General features: G+C 48.4%; 28 pseudogenes; all 28 read right to left on the bottom strand.

Moving 5' to 3' along the window:
• Positions 1-119: 119 nt before the first annotated feature.
• On the bottom strand, positions 120-238 carry LOC138659547 (5S ribosomal RNA; annotated as a pseudogene).
• A 76-nt stretch (positions 239-314) lies between these two features.
• On the bottom strand, positions 315-433 carry LOC138658998 (5S ribosomal RNA; annotated as a pseudogene).
• Positions 434-5,224: 4,791 nt separating this feature from the next.
• LOC138659627 (5S ribosomal RNA) lies at positions 5,225-5,343 on the bottom strand (annotated as a pseudogene).
• Positions 5,344-5,614: 271 nt separating this feature from the next.
• On the bottom strand, positions 5,615-5,733 carry LOC138659536 (5S ribosomal RNA; annotated as a pseudogene).
• Positions 5,734-5,809: 76 nt separating this feature from the next.
• LOC138658997 (5S ribosomal RNA) lies at positions 5,810-5,928 on the bottom strand (annotated as a pseudogene).
• A 518-nt stretch (positions 5,929-6,446) lies between these two features.
• Positions 6,447-6,565, bottom strand: LOC138659626 (5S ribosomal RNA; annotated as a pseudogene).
• A 271-nt stretch (positions 6,566-6,836) lies between these two features.
• LOC138659524 (5S ribosomal RNA) lies at positions 6,837-6,955 on the bottom strand (annotated as a pseudogene).
• Positions 6,956-8,011: 1,056 nt separating this feature from the next.
• Positions 8,012-8,130, bottom strand: LOC138659483 (5S ribosomal RNA; annotated as a pseudogene).
• A 662-nt stretch (positions 8,131-8,792) lies between these two features.
• LOC138659892 (5S ribosomal RNA) lies at positions 8,793-8,911 on the bottom strand (annotated as a pseudogene).
• Positions 8,912-8,987: 76 nt separating this feature from the next.
• LOC138658716 (5S ribosomal RNA) lies at positions 8,988-9,106 on the bottom strand (annotated as a pseudogene).
• Positions 9,107-9,182: 76 nt separating this feature from the next.
• Positions 9,183-9,301, bottom strand: LOC138659482 (5S ribosomal RNA; annotated as a pseudogene).
• Positions 9,302-9,377: 76 nt separating this feature from the next.
• Positions 9,378-9,496, bottom strand: LOC138659921 (5S ribosomal RNA; annotated as a pseudogene).
• A 76-nt stretch (positions 9,497-9,572) lies between these two features.
• LOC138658996 (5S ribosomal RNA) lies at positions 9,573-9,691 on the bottom strand (annotated as a pseudogene).
• An 860-nt stretch (positions 9,692-10,551) lies between these two features.
• On the bottom strand, positions 10,552-10,670 carry LOC138659367 (5S ribosomal RNA; annotated as a pseudogene).
• A 271-nt stretch (positions 10,671-10,941) lies between these two features.
• Positions 10,942-11,060, bottom strand: LOC138658995 (5S ribosomal RNA; annotated as a pseudogene).
• Positions 11,061-11,527: 467 nt separating this feature from the next.
• Positions 11,528-11,646, bottom strand: LOC138659366 (5S ribosomal RNA; annotated as a pseudogene).
• Positions 11,647-11,722: 76 nt separating this feature from the next.
• Positions 11,723-11,841, bottom strand: LOC138659511 (5S ribosomal RNA; annotated as a pseudogene).
• Positions 11,842-12,702: 861 nt separating this feature from the next.
• LOC138658651 (5S ribosomal RNA) lies at positions 12,703-12,821 on the bottom strand (annotated as a pseudogene).
• Positions 12,822-12,897: 76 nt separating this feature from the next.
• On the bottom strand, positions 12,898-13,016 carry LOC138658650 (5S ribosomal RNA; annotated as a pseudogene).
• A 271-nt stretch (positions 13,017-13,287) lies between these two features.
• On the bottom strand, positions 13,288-13,406 carry LOC138659481 (5S ribosomal RNA; annotated as a pseudogene).
• Positions 13,407-13,482: 76 nt separating this feature from the next.
• On the bottom strand, positions 13,483-13,601 carry LOC138659499 (5S ribosomal RNA; annotated as a pseudogene).
• Positions 13,602-13,677: 76 nt separating this feature from the next.
• LOC138658994 (5S ribosomal RNA) lies at positions 13,678-13,796 on the bottom strand (annotated as a pseudogene).
• Positions 13,797-14,314: 518 nt separating this feature from the next.
• On the bottom strand, positions 14,315-14,433 carry LOC138659625 (5S ribosomal RNA; annotated as a pseudogene).
• A 271-nt stretch (positions 14,434-14,704) lies between these two features.
• Positions 14,705-14,823, bottom strand: LOC138659488 (5S ribosomal RNA; annotated as a pseudogene).
• An 861-nt stretch (positions 14,824-15,684) lies between these two features.
• LOC138659480 (5S ribosomal RNA) lies at positions 15,685-15,803 on the bottom strand (annotated as a pseudogene).
• A 76-nt stretch (positions 15,804-15,879) lies between these two features.
• On the bottom strand, positions 15,880-15,998 carry LOC138659039 (5S ribosomal RNA; annotated as a pseudogene).
• A 272-nt stretch (positions 15,999-16,270) lies between these two features.
• LOC138659879 (5S ribosomal RNA) lies at positions 16,271-16,389 on the bottom strand (annotated as a pseudogene).
• A 271-nt stretch (positions 16,390-16,660) lies between these two features.
• Positions 16,661-16,779, bottom strand: LOC138659477 (5S ribosomal RNA; annotated as a pseudogene).
• Between the last annotated feature and the right edge of the window lie 43 nt (positions 16,780-16,822).

The raw sequence follows: 16,822 nt of genomic DNA, 5'->3' as shown, positions 1-16,822 counted from the left end.
ATCTGAAGAGGGCAGGCACATTCAGCTTAGAGTGACCGTTGACAGATAGTTAGCACCAGTGCGGGTCTTTTCAAGCGGAAAAAAATCGTAAGGGTAAGCTTTGATAAAAACAAAAAGCACGTCAACGGTACCAGGGATTCCCAGCCAGTCTCCCATGCTGGTACTTGCCCAGCCTCAAGCTGCTTAGCATTTGCGATCTGACGAGAGCAGGCACATTCAGCTTAGAGTGGCCATTGACAGATAGTGAGCAACTCTGCGGGCCTTTTCAAGAGGAATAGAATCGTAAGGGTAAGCTTTGATGAAAAAAAAAGAAACGTCAATGGCACCAGGGATTCCCAGCCAGTCTCCCATGCTGGTACTTGCCCAGCCTCAAGCTGCTTTGCATTTGCGATCTGACGAGGGCAGGCACATTCAGCTTAGAGTGGCCATTGACAGACAGTTAGCACCTGTGCGGGTCTTTTCAAGCGGAAAAAATCGTAAGTGTAAGCTTTGATAAAAACAAAACAATGTGGGAACCGTGCCAGGTATTCCCTGCCAGTCTACCAAGCTGATACTTGCCCAGCCTCAAGCTACTTTGCATTTGTGATCTGACGAAGGCAGGAACATTGAGCTTAGTGCGGCCATTGATGGATTGTTAGCAACTTCCATCTTTTAAATTACATCTTTTTAATTATGATTCTGAATTAGACTGAATTCTAGAATGCATTTGGCTACTCATCACTACTACAATATTATCATCATCTGCACCATCTAATCGAGCTGTTCTCCTCTTCCCACAGGTATGCACTGACTTTACCCAGCTCTCCCTGGCTCCAGAATATCTCTGTATACTGCATTGATTTTCCATGGTATGCACTGACTTTACCCAGCTCTCCCTGGCTCCAGAATATCTCTGTATACTGCATTGATTTTCCATGGTATGCACTGACTTTACCCAGCTCTCCCTGGCTCCAGAATATCTCTGTATACTGCATTGATTTTCCATGGTATGCACTGACTTTACCCAGCTCTCCCTGGCTCCAGAATATCTCTGTATACTGCATTGATTTTCCATGGTATGCACTGACTTTACCCAGCTCTCCCTGGCTCCAGAATATCTCTGTATATTGCACTGGCTTTTCTATGCTTCCCCAGGATCTGAGTGTCTTGGTGCAGCACATATAATCCTTTTAGTATGCTTTCTTACCTATCAGCTTGTTTTCCATGACCTGTTTTGATGTATCTCATTGTGTGATCCTGGCATCTCTTTGAGTGGTCAGTCTTACCCCTCCCTCACTTTATGACCTTTGCTTAACTCTCTACATCTGGTCTCCCATACCCAGCCACCCCCTCATTCACACCTGATTGCCCTTAACTGGGGATATATTCACATGCAGGAGTCTGCTATAGACTCAGTCTGCTGCAAATCATCTTTTAAATTACATCTTTTTAATTATGATTCTGAATTAGACTGAATTGGACTGGAATTGACTGGAAGGTAACAGACTACTGACCACTACAATGTTTCGGTTTCTTTTCTCTTTCACCCCCATACTACTTTCCTTCTTACAATCTCCTGCAATCCCTCCTCCTAGTAAGGAACTAGTCATTTCTTCCTCCATACTCCCCAGCCATCTCACCTTCCCCTCAGAACTGTTCCTCCACATACAATCCTTTTTCTCCAGACACACACGGCCACATCATGTCCTATCCTGCTCCCACCTTCTAATGATCTGTCTGTTACTCCTCATTGCTGGTGACATATCCCCAAATCCCGGCCCTCCCCAATTCATCCCCACACTCGTTTCTAACCCCCTGCCACGATCCTCCGCACGTTTTCCCAACCACGACAACCTCATAACCATTCATCCAGCCCCCACTCCCCAGCTCCCCCTACTTGGAGCACTATGGAACGCACGCTCCATCTGCAACAAACTGCCATTTATCCATGACCTCTTCATCACCAACAAACTCTCCTTCCTCGGCCTCACTGAAACCTGGCTCACCCCCTCTGACTCGGCCTCTCCAGCTGCGCTCTCCTATGGCGGATTCCACCTCTCTCACACCCCTCGCCCCAGCAACAAACGCGGTGGAGGAGTTGGCTTGCTCCTGTCCGACACCTGCTCCTTTACTCCAATCCCGCTACCACCCTCCGCTACTCTTCCCTCGTTTGAGGTGCACTCTGTCCGCATCTATTCCCCCTCCAACCTCCAGCTGGCTGTCATCTACCGCCCCCCAGAACTAGCCATCTCCACCTTTCTCGACCACTTCACCACCTGGCTACTTCATTTCCTCTCTGTTGACATCCCCACTATCATCATGGGTGATTTCAATGTCCCCATTGACACTTTCACCTCAGCTACCTCTAAACTTTTATCACTGACTGCCTCCTTTGGCCTCACTCAATGGTCCTCTGAGGCCACTCACAAAGATGGCCACACGCTGGACCTCATCTTCACCCGCCTCTGCTCCCTTACTAACCTCACTAACACACCCCTCCCCCTGTCTGACCACAACCTACTGACATTCTCGTCCCTCTCCTCTCCTAGTGTGCAACCCCCACTCTACAAACTCACTCACCCTCGCAGAAATCTCAAACATCTCAACTTACAATCACTCTCTGAGTCCCTTCTCCCTCTCACAGACATAGCTTCCCTTCATGACACAGATGCTGCTGCCACTTTTTATAACACCACAATAACAACAACACTCGATTCGGCCGCCCCACTCATGCATAGTAAAACTCGTACAATTAACAGGCAGCCCTGGCTGACCAGCCTGACCAAAGAATTGAGACGGGCTTCCAGGATTGCTGAGCGGAGATGGAAGCGATCCCACTCTGCCGACCACTTCGCTGCATACAAGCAGTCCCTCGCCAGCTTCAAGTCTGCGCTCACTGCCGCAAAACAAACTTACTTCTCATCCCTCATATCCTCCCTGTCCCACAACCCTAAACAGCTTTTCAACACTTTCAATTCTCTACTCCGTCCCCCCGCACCTCCTCCCTCCCCCCTCATTTCTGCTGATGACTTCGCCTCTTTCTTTAAACAGAAGATCGATACGATCAGAGAAAGCTTTGGCCCACAGCGCCCACTGCCCCTCTTAGCTGCTCAACCCTGCTCCTCCAAAACCAGCTTCTCCACCATGACAGAAGATCAGCTCTCCACCCTCCTGTCAAGATCACACCTCACCACCTGCACGCTTGACCCGCTCCCATCCCACCTCATCCCTAACCTTTCCACGGTCTTCATCCCAACCCTAAAGCACCTCTTCAACCTCTCACTCACAACAGGTGTCTTTCCCTCATCCTTCAAGCATGCCAAGATCACACCCATCCTCAAAAAGCCCTCCCTCGACCCATCCTCTGTGTCTAGCTATCGCCCGATATCTCTTCTCCCTTATGCCTCCAAATTGCTGGAGCAACACGTCCATCTTGAACTGTCCTCCCACTTCTCCTCCTGCTCCCTCTTTGATCGGTTACAATCAGGCTTCCGTTCCCATCACTCAACTGAAACTGCCCTAACTAAAGTCACCAATGACCTACTAACTGCCAGGAGCAAGCGACACTACTCTGTCCTCCTTCTCCTGGACTTGTCTTCTGCCTTTGACACTGTAGATCACTCCCTTTTGCTACAAATCCTCCCATCCCTTGGCATCACAGACTTGGCCCTTTCCTGGATCTCGTCATATCTGACAGACCGAACATTCAGTGTCTCCCTCCCCCACACCACCTCCTCACTTCGCCCCTTGTCAGTCGGTGTTCCTCAAGGCTCTGTTCTAGGACCCCTACTCTTCTCCATCTACACTTTCGGCCTGGGACAGCTCATAGAATCCCACGGTATGCAGTACCATCTCTACGCTGACGACACGCAGATCTACCTCTCCGGACCTGACCTCTCCTCCTTGCTTACCAAAATCCCGCACTGTCTGTCTGCCATTTCAGCCTTCTTTTCTGCTCGCTTTCTACAACTGAACATGGACAAAACAGAATTCATCATCTTTCCCCCATCTCACTCTACCCCTCCACCAGACCTATCCATCAATGTCAATGGCTGCTCACTATCCCCAGTCCCACACGCCCGGTGCCTCGGGGTGATCCTCGACTCTGCCCTCTCTTTCAAGCCACATATCCAAGCCCTTGCCTCCTCCTGTCGTCTCAAACTCAAAAATATTTCCCGGATCCGTGCTTTCCTTGACCGCAACACTGCAAAAACGCTAGTGCATGCCCTTATCATCTCCCGCCTCGACTACTGCAACCTCCTACTCTCTGGACTCCCCTCTAGCACTCTGGCACCGCTCCAATCCATCCTACACTCTGCTGCCCGACTAATCCACCTGTCCCCCCGCTATTCCCCAGCCTCTCCCCTGTGTCAAGCCCTTCACTGGCTTCCTATCGCCCAGAGACTCCAGTTCAAAACCCTCACACTGACATACAAAGCCATCCACAACCTGTCTCCTCCATACATCTGTGACATGGTCTCCCGGTACCTACCTACACGCGACCTCCGATCCTCCCAAGACCTCCTTCTCTACTCCCCTCTCATCTCTTCTTCCCATAACCGCATCCAAGACTTCTCCCGTGCTTCCCCCATACTCTGGAACTCTCTACCCCAACACATCAGACTTGCGCCTACCATAGAAACATTCAAAAAGAACCTGAAGACTCATCTCTTCCGACAAGCCTACAGCCTGCAGTGATCCTCAACCTACTGAACAGCCGTACAGCCAGCTCTTCCCTCTCCTAGTGTATCCTCACCCACCCCCTGCAGACTGTGAGCCCTCGCGGGCAGGGTCCTCCCTCCTTATGTACTCGTGTGCCTTGTTATCTGCTCATGTTTAATGTATTTGTCTATATTTGCCCCGTATTCACATGTAAAGCGCCATGGAATAAATGGCGCTATAAAAATGTATAATAATAATAATAATAAATAATAACTCCGCAAGTTTTTTCAAGAGGAAGAGAATCGTAATACAAAGCTTTGATGAAAACTAAAAAGCATGTCAACGGTACCAGGAATTCCCAGCCAGTCTCCCATGCTGGTACTTGCCCAGCCTCAAGTAGCTCAGCATTTGCGATCTGACGAGGGCAGGCCCATTCAGCATAAAGAAGTAATTGACAGATAGGTCTGTAGCACAAATTTGGGTCTTCAGCTTAGAGTGACCGTTGACAGATCGTTAGCACCAGTGCGGGTCTTTTCAAGCGGAAAAAAATCGTAAGGGTAAGCTTTGATAAAAACAAAAAGCACGTCAACGGTACCAGGGATTCCCAGCCAGTCTCCCATGCTGGTACTTGCCCAGCCTCAAGCTGCTTTGCAATTGCGATCTGACGAGGGCAGGCACATTCAGCTTAGAGTGACCGTTGACAGATAGTTAGCACCAGTGCGGGTCTTTTCAAGCGGAAAAAAATCGTAAGAGTAAGCTTTGATAAAAACAAAAAGCACGTCAACGGTACCAGGGATTCCCAGCCAGTTTCCCATGCTGGTACTTGCCCAGCCTCAAGCTGCTTTGCATTTGCGATCTGAAGAGGGCAGGCACATTCAGCTTAGAGTGACCGTTGACAGATAGTTAGCACCAGTGCGGGTCTTTTCAAGCGGAAAAAAATCGTAAGGGTAAGCTTTGATAAAAACAAAAAGCACGTCAACGGTACCAGGGATTCCCAGCCAGTCTCCCATGCTGGTACTTGCCCAGCCTCAAGCTGCTTAGCATTTGCGATCTGACGAGAGCAGGCACATTCAGCTTAGAGTGGCCATTGACAGATAGTGAGCAACTCTGCGGGCCTTTTCAAGAGGAATAGAATCGTAAGGGTAAGCTTTGATGAAAAAAAAAGAAACGTCAATGGCACCAGGGATTCCCAGCCAGTCTCCCATGCTGGTACTTGCCCAGCCTCAAGCTGCTTTGCATTTGCGATCTGACGAGGGCAGGCACATTCAGCTTAGAGTGGCCATTGACAGACAGTTAGCACCTGTGCGGGTCTTTTCAAGCGGAAAAAATCGTAAGTGTAAGCTTTGATAAAAACAAAACAATGTGGGAACCGTGCCAGGTATTCCCTGCCAGTCTACCAAGCTGATACTTGCCCAGCCTCAAGCTACTTTGCATTTGTGATCTGACGAAGGCAGGAACATTGAGCTTAGTGCGGCCATTGATGGATTGTTAGCAACTCCGCAAGTTTTTTCAAGAGGAAGAGAATCGTAATACAAAGCTTTGATGAAAACTAAAAAGCATGTCAACGGTACCAGGAATTCCCAGCCAGTCTCCCATGCTGGTACTTGCCCAGCCTCAAGTAGCTCAGCATTTGCGATCTGACGAGGGCAGGCCCATTCAGCATAAAGAAGTAATTGACAGATAGGTCTGTAGCACAAATTTGGGTCTTCAGCTTAGAGTGACCGTTGACAGATCGTTAGCACCAGTGCGGGTCTTTTCAAGCGGAAAAAAATCGTAAGGGTAAGCTTTGATAAAAACAAAAAGCACGTCAACGGTACCAGGGATTCCCAGCCAGTCTCCCATGCTGGTACTTGCCCAGCCTCAAGCTGCTTTGCAATTGCGATCTGACGAGGGCAGGCACATTCAGCTTAGAGTGACCGTTGACAGATAGTTAGCACCAGTGCGGGTCTTTTCAAGCGGAAAAAAATCGTAAGGGTAAGCTTTGATAAAAACAAAAAGCACGTCAACGGTACCAGGGATTCCCAGCCAGTTTCCCATGCTGGTACTTGCCCAGCCTCAAGCTGCTTTGCATTTGCGATCTGAAGAGGGCAGGCACATTCAGCTTAGAGTGACCGTTGACAGATAGTTAGCACCAGTGCGGGTCTTTTCAAGCGGAAAAAAATCGTAAGGGTAAGCTTTGATAAAAACAAAAAGCACGTCAACGGTACCAGGGATTCCCAGCCAGTCTCCCATGCTGGTACTTGCCCAGCCTCAAGCTGCTTAGCATTTGCGATCTGACGAGAGCAGGCACATTCAGCTTAGAGTGGCCATTGACAGATAGTGAGCAACTCTGCGGGCCTTTTCAAGAGGAATAGAATCGTAAGGGTAAGCTTTGATGAAAAAAAAAGAAACGTCAATGGCACCAGGGATTCCCAGCCAGTCTCCCATGCTGGTACTTGCCCAGCCTCAAGCTGCTTTGCATTTGCGATCTGACGAGGGCAGGCACATTCAGCTTAGAGTGGCCATTAACAGACAGTTAGCACCTGTGCGGGTCTTTTCAAGCGGAAAAAATCGTAAGTGTAAGCTTTGATAAAAACAAAACAATGTGGGAACCGTGCCAGGGATTCCCTGACAGTCTACCAAGCTGATACTTGCCCAGCCTCCAGCTACTTTGCATTTGTGATCTGACGAAGGCAGGAACATTGAGCTTAGTGCGGCCATTGATGGATTGTTAGCAACTCCGCAAGTTTTTTCAAGAGGAAGAGAATCGTAATACAAAGCTTTGATGAAAACTAAAAAGCATGTCAACGGTACCAGGAATTCCCAGCCAGTCTCCCATGCTGGTACTTGCCCAGCCTCAAGTAGCTCAGCATTTGCGATCTGACGAGGGCAGGCCCATTCATCATAAAGAAGTAATTGACAGATAGGTCTGTAGCACAAATTTGGGTCTTTTCAAGCGGCAAAAAATCGTAAGGGTAAGCTTTGATAAAAACAAAAAGCACGTTAACGGTACCAGGGATTCCCAGCCAGTCTCCCATGCTGGTACTTGCCCAGCCTCAAGCTGCTTTGCATTTGCGATCTGACGAGGGCAGGCACATTCAGCTTAGAGTGACCGTTGACAGATAGTTAGCACCAGTGCGGGTCTTTTCAAGCGGAAAAAAATCGTAAGGGTAAGCTTTGATAAAAACAAAAAGCACGTTAACGGTTCCAGGGATTCCCAGCCAGTCTCCCATGCTGGTACTTGCCCAGCCTCAAGCTGCTTTGCATTTGCGATCTGACGAGGGAAGGCACATTCAGCTTAGAGTGACCGTTGACAGATAGTTAGCACCAGTGCGGGTCTTTTCAAGCGGAAAAAAATCGTAAGGGTAAGCTTTGATAAAAACAAAAAGCACGTCAACGGTACCAGGGATTCCCAGCCAGTCTCCCATGCTGGTACTTGCCCAGCCTCAAGCTGCTTTGCATTTGCGATCTGAAGAGGGCAGGCACATTCAGCTTAGAGTGACCGTTGACAGATAGTTAGCACCAGTGCGGGTCTTTTCAAGCGGAAAAAAATCGTAAGGGTAAGCTTTGATAAAAACAAAAAGCACGTTAGCGGTACCAGGGATTCCCAGCCAGTCTCCCATGCTGGTACTTGCCCAGCCTCAAGCTGCTTAGCATTTGCGATCTGACGAGAGCAGGCACATTCAGCTTAGAGTGGCCATTGACAGATAATGAGCAACTCTGCGGGCCTTTTCAAGAGGAATAGAATCGTAAGGGTAAGCTTTGATGAAAAAAAAAGAAACGTCAATGGCACCAGGGATTCCCAGCCAGTCTCCCATGCTGGTACTTGCCCAGCCTCAAGCTGCTTTGCATTTGCGATCTGACGAGGGGAGGCACATTCAGCTTAGAGTGGCCATTGACAGACAGTTAGCACCTGTGCGGGTCTTTTCAAGCGGAAAAAATCGTAAGTGTAAGCTTTGATAAAAACAAAACAATGTGGGAACCGTGCCAGGGATTCCCTGCCAGTCTACCAAGCTGATACTTGCCCAGCCTCAAGCTACTTTGCATTTGTGATCTGACGAAGGCAGGAACATTGAGCTTAGTGCGGCCATTGATGGATTGTTAGCAACTCCGCAAGTTTTTTCAAGAGGAAGAGAATCGTAATACAAAGCTTTGATGAAAACTAAAAAGCATGTCAACGGTACCAGGGATTCCCAGCGAGTCTCCCATGCTGGTACTTGCCCAGCCTCAAGCTGCTTTGCATTTGCGATCTGACGAGGGCAGGCACATTCAGCTTAGAGTGACCGTTGACAGATAGTTAGCACCAGTGCGGGTCTTTTCAAGCGGAAAAAAATCGTAAGGGTAAGCTTTGATAAAAACAAAAAGCACGTCAACGGTACCAGGGATTCCCAGCCAGTCTCCCATGCTGGTACTTGCCCAGCCTCAAGCTGCTTTGCATTTGCGATCTGACGAGGGCAGGAACATTCAGCTTAGAGTGACCGTTGACAGATAGTTAGCACCAGTGCGGGTCTTTTCAAGCGGAAAAAAATCGTAAGGGTAAGCTTTGATAAAAACAAAAAGCACGTCAACGGTACCAGGGATTCCCAGCCAGTCTCCCATGCTGGTACTTGCCCAGCCTCAAGCTGCTTTGCATTTGCGATCTGAAGAGGGCAGGCACATTCAGCTTAGAGTGACCGTTGACAGATAATTAGCACCAGTGCGGGTCTTTTCAAGCGGAAAAAAATCGTAAGGGTAAGCTTTGATAAAAACAAAAAGCACGTCAACGGTACCAGGGATTCCCAGACAGTCTCCCATGCCGGTACTTGCCCAGCCTCAAGATGCTTAGCATTTGCGATCTGACGAGAGCAGGCACATTCAGCTTAGAGTGGCCATTGACAGATAGTGAGCAACTCTGCGGGCCTTTTCAAGAGGAATAGAATCGTAAGGGTAAGCTTTGATGAAAAAAAAAGAAACGTCAATGGCACCAGGGATTCCCAGCCAGTCTCCCATGCTGGTACTTGCCCAGCCTCAAGCTGCTTTGCATTTGCGATCTGACGAGGGCAGGCACATTCAGCTTAGAGTGGCCATTGACAGACAGTTAGCACCTGTGCGGGTCTTTTCAAGCGGAAAAAATCGTAAGTGTAAGCTTTGATAAAAACAAAACAATGTGGGAACCGTGCCAGGGATTCCCTGCCAGTCTACCAAGCTGATACTTGCCCAGCCTCAAGCTACTTTGCATTTGTGATCTGACGAAGGCAGGAACATTGAGCTTAGTGCGGCCATTGATGGATTGTTAGCAACTCCGCAAGTTTTTTCAAGAGGAAGAGAATCGTAATACAAAGCTTTGATGAAAACTAAAAAGCATGTCAACGGTACCAGGAATTCCCAGCCAGTCTCCCATGCTGGTACTTGCCCAGCCTCAAGTAGCTCAGCATTTGCGATCTGACGAGGGCAGGCCCATTCAGAATAAAGAAGTAATTGACAGATAGGTCTGTAGCACAAATTTGGGTCTTTTCAAGCGGCAAAAAATCGTAAGGGTAAGCTTTGATAAAAACAAAAAGCACGTTAACGGTACCAGGGATTCCCAGCCAGTCTCCCATGCTGGTACTTGCCCAGCCTCAAGCTGCTTTGCATTAGCGATCTGACGAGGGCAGGCACATTCAGCTTAGAGTGACCGTTGACAGATAGTTAGCACCAGTGCGGGTCTTTTCAAGCGGAAAAAAATCGTAAGGGTAAGCTTTGATAAAAACAAAAAGCACGTCAACGGTACCAGGGATTCCCAGCCAGTCTCCCATGCTGTACTTGCCCAGCCTCAAGCTGCTTTGCATTTGCGATCTGACGAGGGCAGGCACATTCAGCTTAGAGTGACCGTTGACAGATAGTTAGCACCAGTGCGGGTCTTTTCAAGCGGAAAAAAATCGTAAGGGTAAGCTTTGATAAAAACAAAAAGCACGTCAACGGTACCAGGGATTCCCAGCCAGTCTCCCATGCTGGTACTTGCCCAGCCTCAAGCTGCTTTGCATTTGCGATCTGACGAGGGCAGGCACATTCAGCTTAGAGTGACCATTGACAGATCGTTAGCACCAGTGCGGGTCTTTTCAAGCGGAAAAAAATCGTAAGGGTAAGCTTTGATAAAAACAAAAAGCACGTCAGCGGTACCAGGGATTCCCAGCCAGTGTCCCATGCTGGTACTTGCCCAGCCTCAAGCTGCTTAGCATTTGCGATCTGACGAGAGCTGGCACATTCAGCTTAGAGTGGCCATTGACAGATAGTGAGCAACTCTGCGGGCCTTTTCAAGAGGAATAGAATCGTAAGGGTAAGCTTTGATGAAAAAAAAAGAAACGTCAATGGCACCAGGGATTCCCAGCCAGTCTCCCATGCTGGTACTTGCCCAGCCTCAAGCTGCTTTGCATTTGCGATCTGACGAGGGCAGGCACATTCAGCTTAGAGTGGCCATTGACAGACAGTTAGCACCTGTGCGGGTCTTTTCAAGCGGAAAAAATCGTAAGTGTAAGCTTTGATAAAAACAAAACAATGTGGGAACCGTGCCAGGGATTCCCTGCCAGTCTACCAAGCTGATACTTGCCCAGCCTCAAGCTACTTTGCATTTGTGATCTGACGAAGGCAGGAACATTGAGCTCAGTGCGGCCATTGATGGATTGTTAGCAACTCCGCAAGTTTTTTCAAGAGGAAGAGAATCGTAATACAAAGCTTTGATGAAAACTAAAAAGCATGTCAACGGTACCAGGGATTCCCAGCCAGTCTCCCATGCTGGTATTTGCCCAGCCTCAAGCTGCTTTGCATTTGCGATCTGACGAGGGCAGGCACATTCAGCTTAGAGTGACCGTTGACAGATAGTTAGCACCAGTGCGGGTCTTTTCAAGCGGAAAAAAATCGTAAGGGTAAGCTTTGATAAAAACAAAAAGCACGTCAACGGTACCAGGGATTCCCAGCCAGTCTCCCATGCTGGTACTTGCCCAGCCTCAAGCTGCTTTGCATTTGCGATCTGACGAGGGCAGGCACATTCAGCTTAGAGTGACCATTGACAGATCGTTAGTACCAGTGCGGGTCTTTTCAAGCGGAAAAAAATCGTAAGGGTAAGCTTTGATAAAAACAAAAAGCACGTCAACGGTACCAGGGATTCCCAGCCAGTCTCCCATGCTGGTACTTGCCCAGCCTCAAGCTGCTTAGCATTTGCGATCTGACGAGAGCAGGCACATTCAGCTTAGAGTGGCCATTGACAGATAGTGAGCAACTCTGCGGGCCTTTTCAAGAGGAATAGAATCGTAAGGGTAAGCTTTGATGAAAAAAAAAGAAACGTCAATGGCACCAGGGATTCCCAGCCAGTCTCCCATGCTGGTACTTGCCCAGCCTCAAGCTGCTTTAAATTTGCGATCTGACGAGGGCAGGCACATTCAGCTTAGAGTGGCCATTGACAGACAGTTAGCACCTGTGCGGGTCTTTTCAAGCGGAAAAAATCGTAAGTGTAAGCTTTGATAAAAACAAAACAATGTGGGAACCGTGCCAGGGATTCCCTGCCAGTCTACCAAGCTGATACTTGCCCAGCCTCAAGCTACTTTGCATTTGTGATCTGACGAAGGCAGGAACATTGAGCTTAGTGCGGCCATTGATGGATTGTTAGCAACTCCGCAAGTTTTTTCAAGAGGAAGAGAATCGTAATACAAAGCTTTGATGAAAACTAAAAAGCATGTCAACGGTACCAGGAATTCCCAGCCAGTCTCCCATGCTGGTACTTGCCCAGCCTCAAGTAGCTCAGCATTTGCGATTTGACGAGGGCAGGCCCATTCAGAATAAAGAAGTAATTGACAGATAGGTCTGTAGCACAAATTTGGGTCTTTTCAAGCGGCAAAAAATCGTAAGGGTAAGCTTTGATAAAAACAAAAAGCACGTTAACGGTACCAGGGATTCCCAGCCAGTCTCCCATGCTGGTACTTGCCCAGCCTCAAGCTGCTTTGCATTTGCGATCTGACGAGGGCAGGCACATTCAGCTTAGAGTGACCGTTGACAGATAGTTAGCACCAGTGCGGGTCTTTTCAAGCGGAAAAATATCGTAAGGGTAAGCTTTGATAAAAACAAAAAGCACGTCAACGGTACCAGGGATTCCCAGCCAGTCTCCCATGCTGGTACTTGCCCAGCCTCAAGCTGCTTTGCATTTGCGATCTGACGAGGGCAGGCACATTCAGCTTAGAGTGACCGTTGACAGATAGTTAGCACCAGTGCGGGTCTTTTCAAGCGGAAAAAAATCGTAAGGGTAAGCTTTGATTAAAACAAAAAGCACGTCAACGGTACCAGGGATTCCCAGCCAGTCTCCCATGCTGGTACTTGCCCAGCCTCAAGCTGCTTTGCATTTGCGATCTGACGAGGGCAGGCACATTCAGCTTAGAGTGACCGTTGACAGATCGTTAGCACCAGTGCGGGTCTTTTCAAGCGGAAAAAAATCGTAAGGGTAAGCTTTGATAAAAACAAAAAGCACGTCAGCGGTACCAGGGATTCCCAGCCAGTCTCCCATGCTGGTACTTGCCCAGCCTCAAGCTGCTAAGCATTTGCGATCTGAAGAGGGCAGGCACATTCAGCTTAGAGTGACCGTTGACAGATAGTTAGCACCAGTGCGGGTCTTTTCAAGCGGAAAAAAATCGTAAGGGTAAGCTTTGATAAAAACAAAAAGCACGTCAACGGTACCAGGGATTCCCAGCCAGTCTCCCATGCTGGTACTTGCCCAGCCTCAAGCTGCTTTGCATTTGCGATCTGAAGAGGGCAGGCACATTCAGCTTAGAGTGACCGTTGACAGATAGTTAGCACCAGTGCGGGTCTTTTCAAGCGGAAAAAAATCGTAAGGGTAAGCTTTGATAAAAACAAAAAGCACGTCAACGGTACCAGGGATTCCCAGCCAGTCTCCCATGCTGGTACTTGCCCAGCCTCAAGCTGCTTAGCATTTGCGATCTGACGAGAGCAGGCACATTCAGCTTAGAGTGGCCATTGACAGATAGTGAGCAACTCTGCGGGCCTTTTCAAGAGGAATAGAATCGTAAGGGTAAGCTTTGATGAAAAAAAAAGAAACGTCAATGGCACCAGGGATTCCCAGCCAGTCTCCCATGCTGGTACTTGCCCAGCCTCAAGCTGCTTTGCATTTGCGATCTGACGAGGGCAGGCACATTCAGCTTAGAGTGGCCATTGACAGACAGTTAGCACCTGTGCGGGTCTTTTCAAGCGGAAAAAATCGTAAGTGTAAGCTTTGATAAAAACAAAACAATGTGGGAACCGTGCCAGGTATTCCCTGCCAGTCTACCAAGCTGATACTTGCCCAGCCTCAAGCTACTTTGCATTTGTGATCTGACGAAGGCAGGAACATTGAGCTTAGTGCGGCCATTGATGGATTGTTAGCAACTCCGCAAGTTTTTTCAAGAGGAAGAGAATCGTAATACAAAGCTTTGATGAAAACTAAAAAGCATGTCAACGGTACCAGGAATTCCCAGCCAGTCTCCCATGCTGGTACTTGCCCAGCCTCAAGTAGCTCAGCATTTGCGATCTGACGAGGGCAGGCCCATTCAGCATAAAGAAGTAATTGACAGATAGGTCTGTAGCACAAATTTGGGTCTTCAGCTTAGAGTGACCGTTGACAGATCGTTAGCACCAGTGCGGGTCTTTTCAAGCGGAAAAAAATCGTAAGGGTAAGCTTTGATAAAAACAAAAAGCACGTCAACGGTACCAGGGATTCCCAGCCAGTCTCCCATGCTGGTACTTGCCCAGCCTCAAGCTGCTTTGCAATTGCGATCTGACGAGGGCAGGCACATTCAGCTTAGAGTGACCGTTGACAGATAGTTAGCACCAGTGCGGGTCTTTTCAAGCGGAAAAAAATCGTAAGGGTAAGCTTTGATAAAAACAAAAAGCACGTCAACGGTACCAGGGATTCCCAGCCAGTTTCCCATGCTGGTACTTGCCCAGCCTCAAGCTGCTTTGCATTTGCGATCTGAAGAGGGCAGGCACATTCAGCTTAGAGTGACCGTTGACAGATAGTTAGCACCAGTGCGGGTCTTTTCAAGCGGAAAAAAATCGTAAGGGTAAGCTTTGATAAAAACAAAAAGCACGTCAACGGTACCAGGGATTCCCAGCCAGTCTCCCATGCTGGTACTTGCCCAGCCTCAAGCTGCTTAGCATTTGCGATCTGACGAGAGCAGGCACATTCAGCTTAGAGTGGCCATTGACAGATAGTGAGCAACTCTGCGGGCCTTTTCAAGAGGAATAGAATCGTAAGGGTAAGCTTTGATGAAAAAAAAAGAAACGTCAATGGCACCAGGGATTCCCAGCCAGTCTCCCATGCTGGTACTTGCCCAGCCTCAAGCTGCTTTGCATTTGCGATCTGACGAGGGCAGGCACATTCAGCTTAGAGTGGCCATTAACAGACAGTTAGCACCTGTGCGGGTCTTTTCAAGCGGAAAAAATCGTAAGTGTAAGCTTTGATAAAAACAAAACAATGTGGGAACCGTGCCAGGGATTCCCTGACAGTCTACCAAGCTGATACTTGCCCAGCCTCCAGCTACTTTGCATTTGTGATCTGACGAAGGCAGGAACATTGAGCTTAGTGCGGCCATTGATGGATTGTTAGCAACTCCGCAAGTTTTTTCAAGAGGAAGAGAATCGTAATACAAAGCTTTGATGAAAACTAAAAAGCATGTCAACGGTACCAGGAATTCCCAGCCAGTCTCCCATGCTGGTACTTGCCCAGCCTCAAGTAGCTCAGCATTTGCGATCTGACGAGGGCAGGCCCATTCATCATAAAGAAGTAATTGACAGATAGGTCTGTAGCACAAATTTGGGTCTTTTCAAGCGGAAAAAAATCGTAAGGGTAAGCTTTGATAAAAACAAAAAGCACGTTAACGGTTCCAGGGATTCCCAGCCAGTCTCCCATGCTGGTACTTGCCCAGCCTCAAGCTGCTTTGCATTTGCGATCTGACGAGGGAAGGCACATTCAGCTTAGAGTGACCGTTGACAGATAGTTAGCACCAGTGCGGGTCTTTTCAAGCGGAAAAAAATCGTAAGGGTAAGCTTTGATAAAAACAAAAAGCACGTCAACGGTACCAGGGATTCCCAGCCAGTCTCCCATGCTGGTACTTGCCCAGCCTCAAGCTGCTTTGCATTTGCGATCTGAAGAGGGCAGGCACATTCAGCTTAGAGTGACCGTTGACAGATAGTTAGCACCAGTGCGGGTCTTTTCAAGCGGAAAAAAATCGTAAGGGTAAGCTTTGATAAAAACAAAAAGCACGTCAACGGTACCAGGGATTCCCAGCCAGTCTCCCATGCTGGTACTTGCCCAGCCTCAAGCTGCTTAGCATTTGCGATCTGACGAGGGCAGGCACATTCAGCTTAGAGTGGCCATTGACAGACAGTTAGCACCTGTGCGGGTCTTTTCAAGCGGAAAAAATCGTAAGTGTAAGCTTTGATAAAAACAAAACAATGTGGGAACCGTGCCAGGGATTCCCTGCCAGTCTACCAAGCTGATACTTGCCCAGCCTCAAGCTACTTTGCATTTGTGATCTGACGAAGGCAGGAACATTGAGCTTAGTGCGGCCATTGATGGATTGTTAGCAACTCCGCAAGTTTTTTCAAGAGGAAGAGAATCGTAATACAAAGCTTTGATGAAAACTAAAAAGCATGTCAACGGTACCAGGGATTCCCAGCCAGTCTCCCATGCTGGTACTTGCCCAGCCTCAAGCTGCTTTGCATTTGCGATCTGACGAGGGCAGGCACATTCAGCTTAGAGTGACCGTTGACAGATAGTTACCACCAGTGCGGGTCTTTTCAAGCGGAAAAAAATCGTAAGGGTAAGCTTTGATAAAAACAAAAAGCACGTCAACGGTACCAGGGATTCCCAGCCAGTCTCCCATGCTGGTACTTGCCCAGCCACAAGCTGCTTTGCATTTGCGATCTGACGAGGGCAGGCACATTCAGCTTAGAGTGACCATTGACAGATCGTTAGCACCAGTGCGGGTCTTTTCAAGCGGAAAAAAATCGTAAGGGTAAGCTTTGATAAAAACAAAAAGCACGTCAACGGTACCAGGGATTCCCAGCCAGTCTCCCATGCTGGTACTTGCCCAGCCTCAAGCTGCTTAGCATTTGCGATCTGACGAGAGCAGGCACATTCAGCTTAGAGTGGCCATTGACAGATAGTGAGCAACTCTGCGGGCCTTTTCAAGAGGAATAGAAT

This window comes from Ranitomeya imitator, chromosome 1 (genome assembly GCF_032444005.1).
Source record: "Ranitomeya imitator isolate aRanImi1 chromosome 1, aRanImi1.pri, whole genome shotgun sequence".
NCBI classification, from domain to species: domain Eukaryota; kingdom Metazoa; phylum Chordata; class Amphibia; order Anura; family Dendrobatidae; genus Ranitomeya; species Ranitomeya imitator.
Note: the sequence above shows the minus strand (reverse complement) of the source record. Positions and strands in the feature narration are given on the sequence as shown.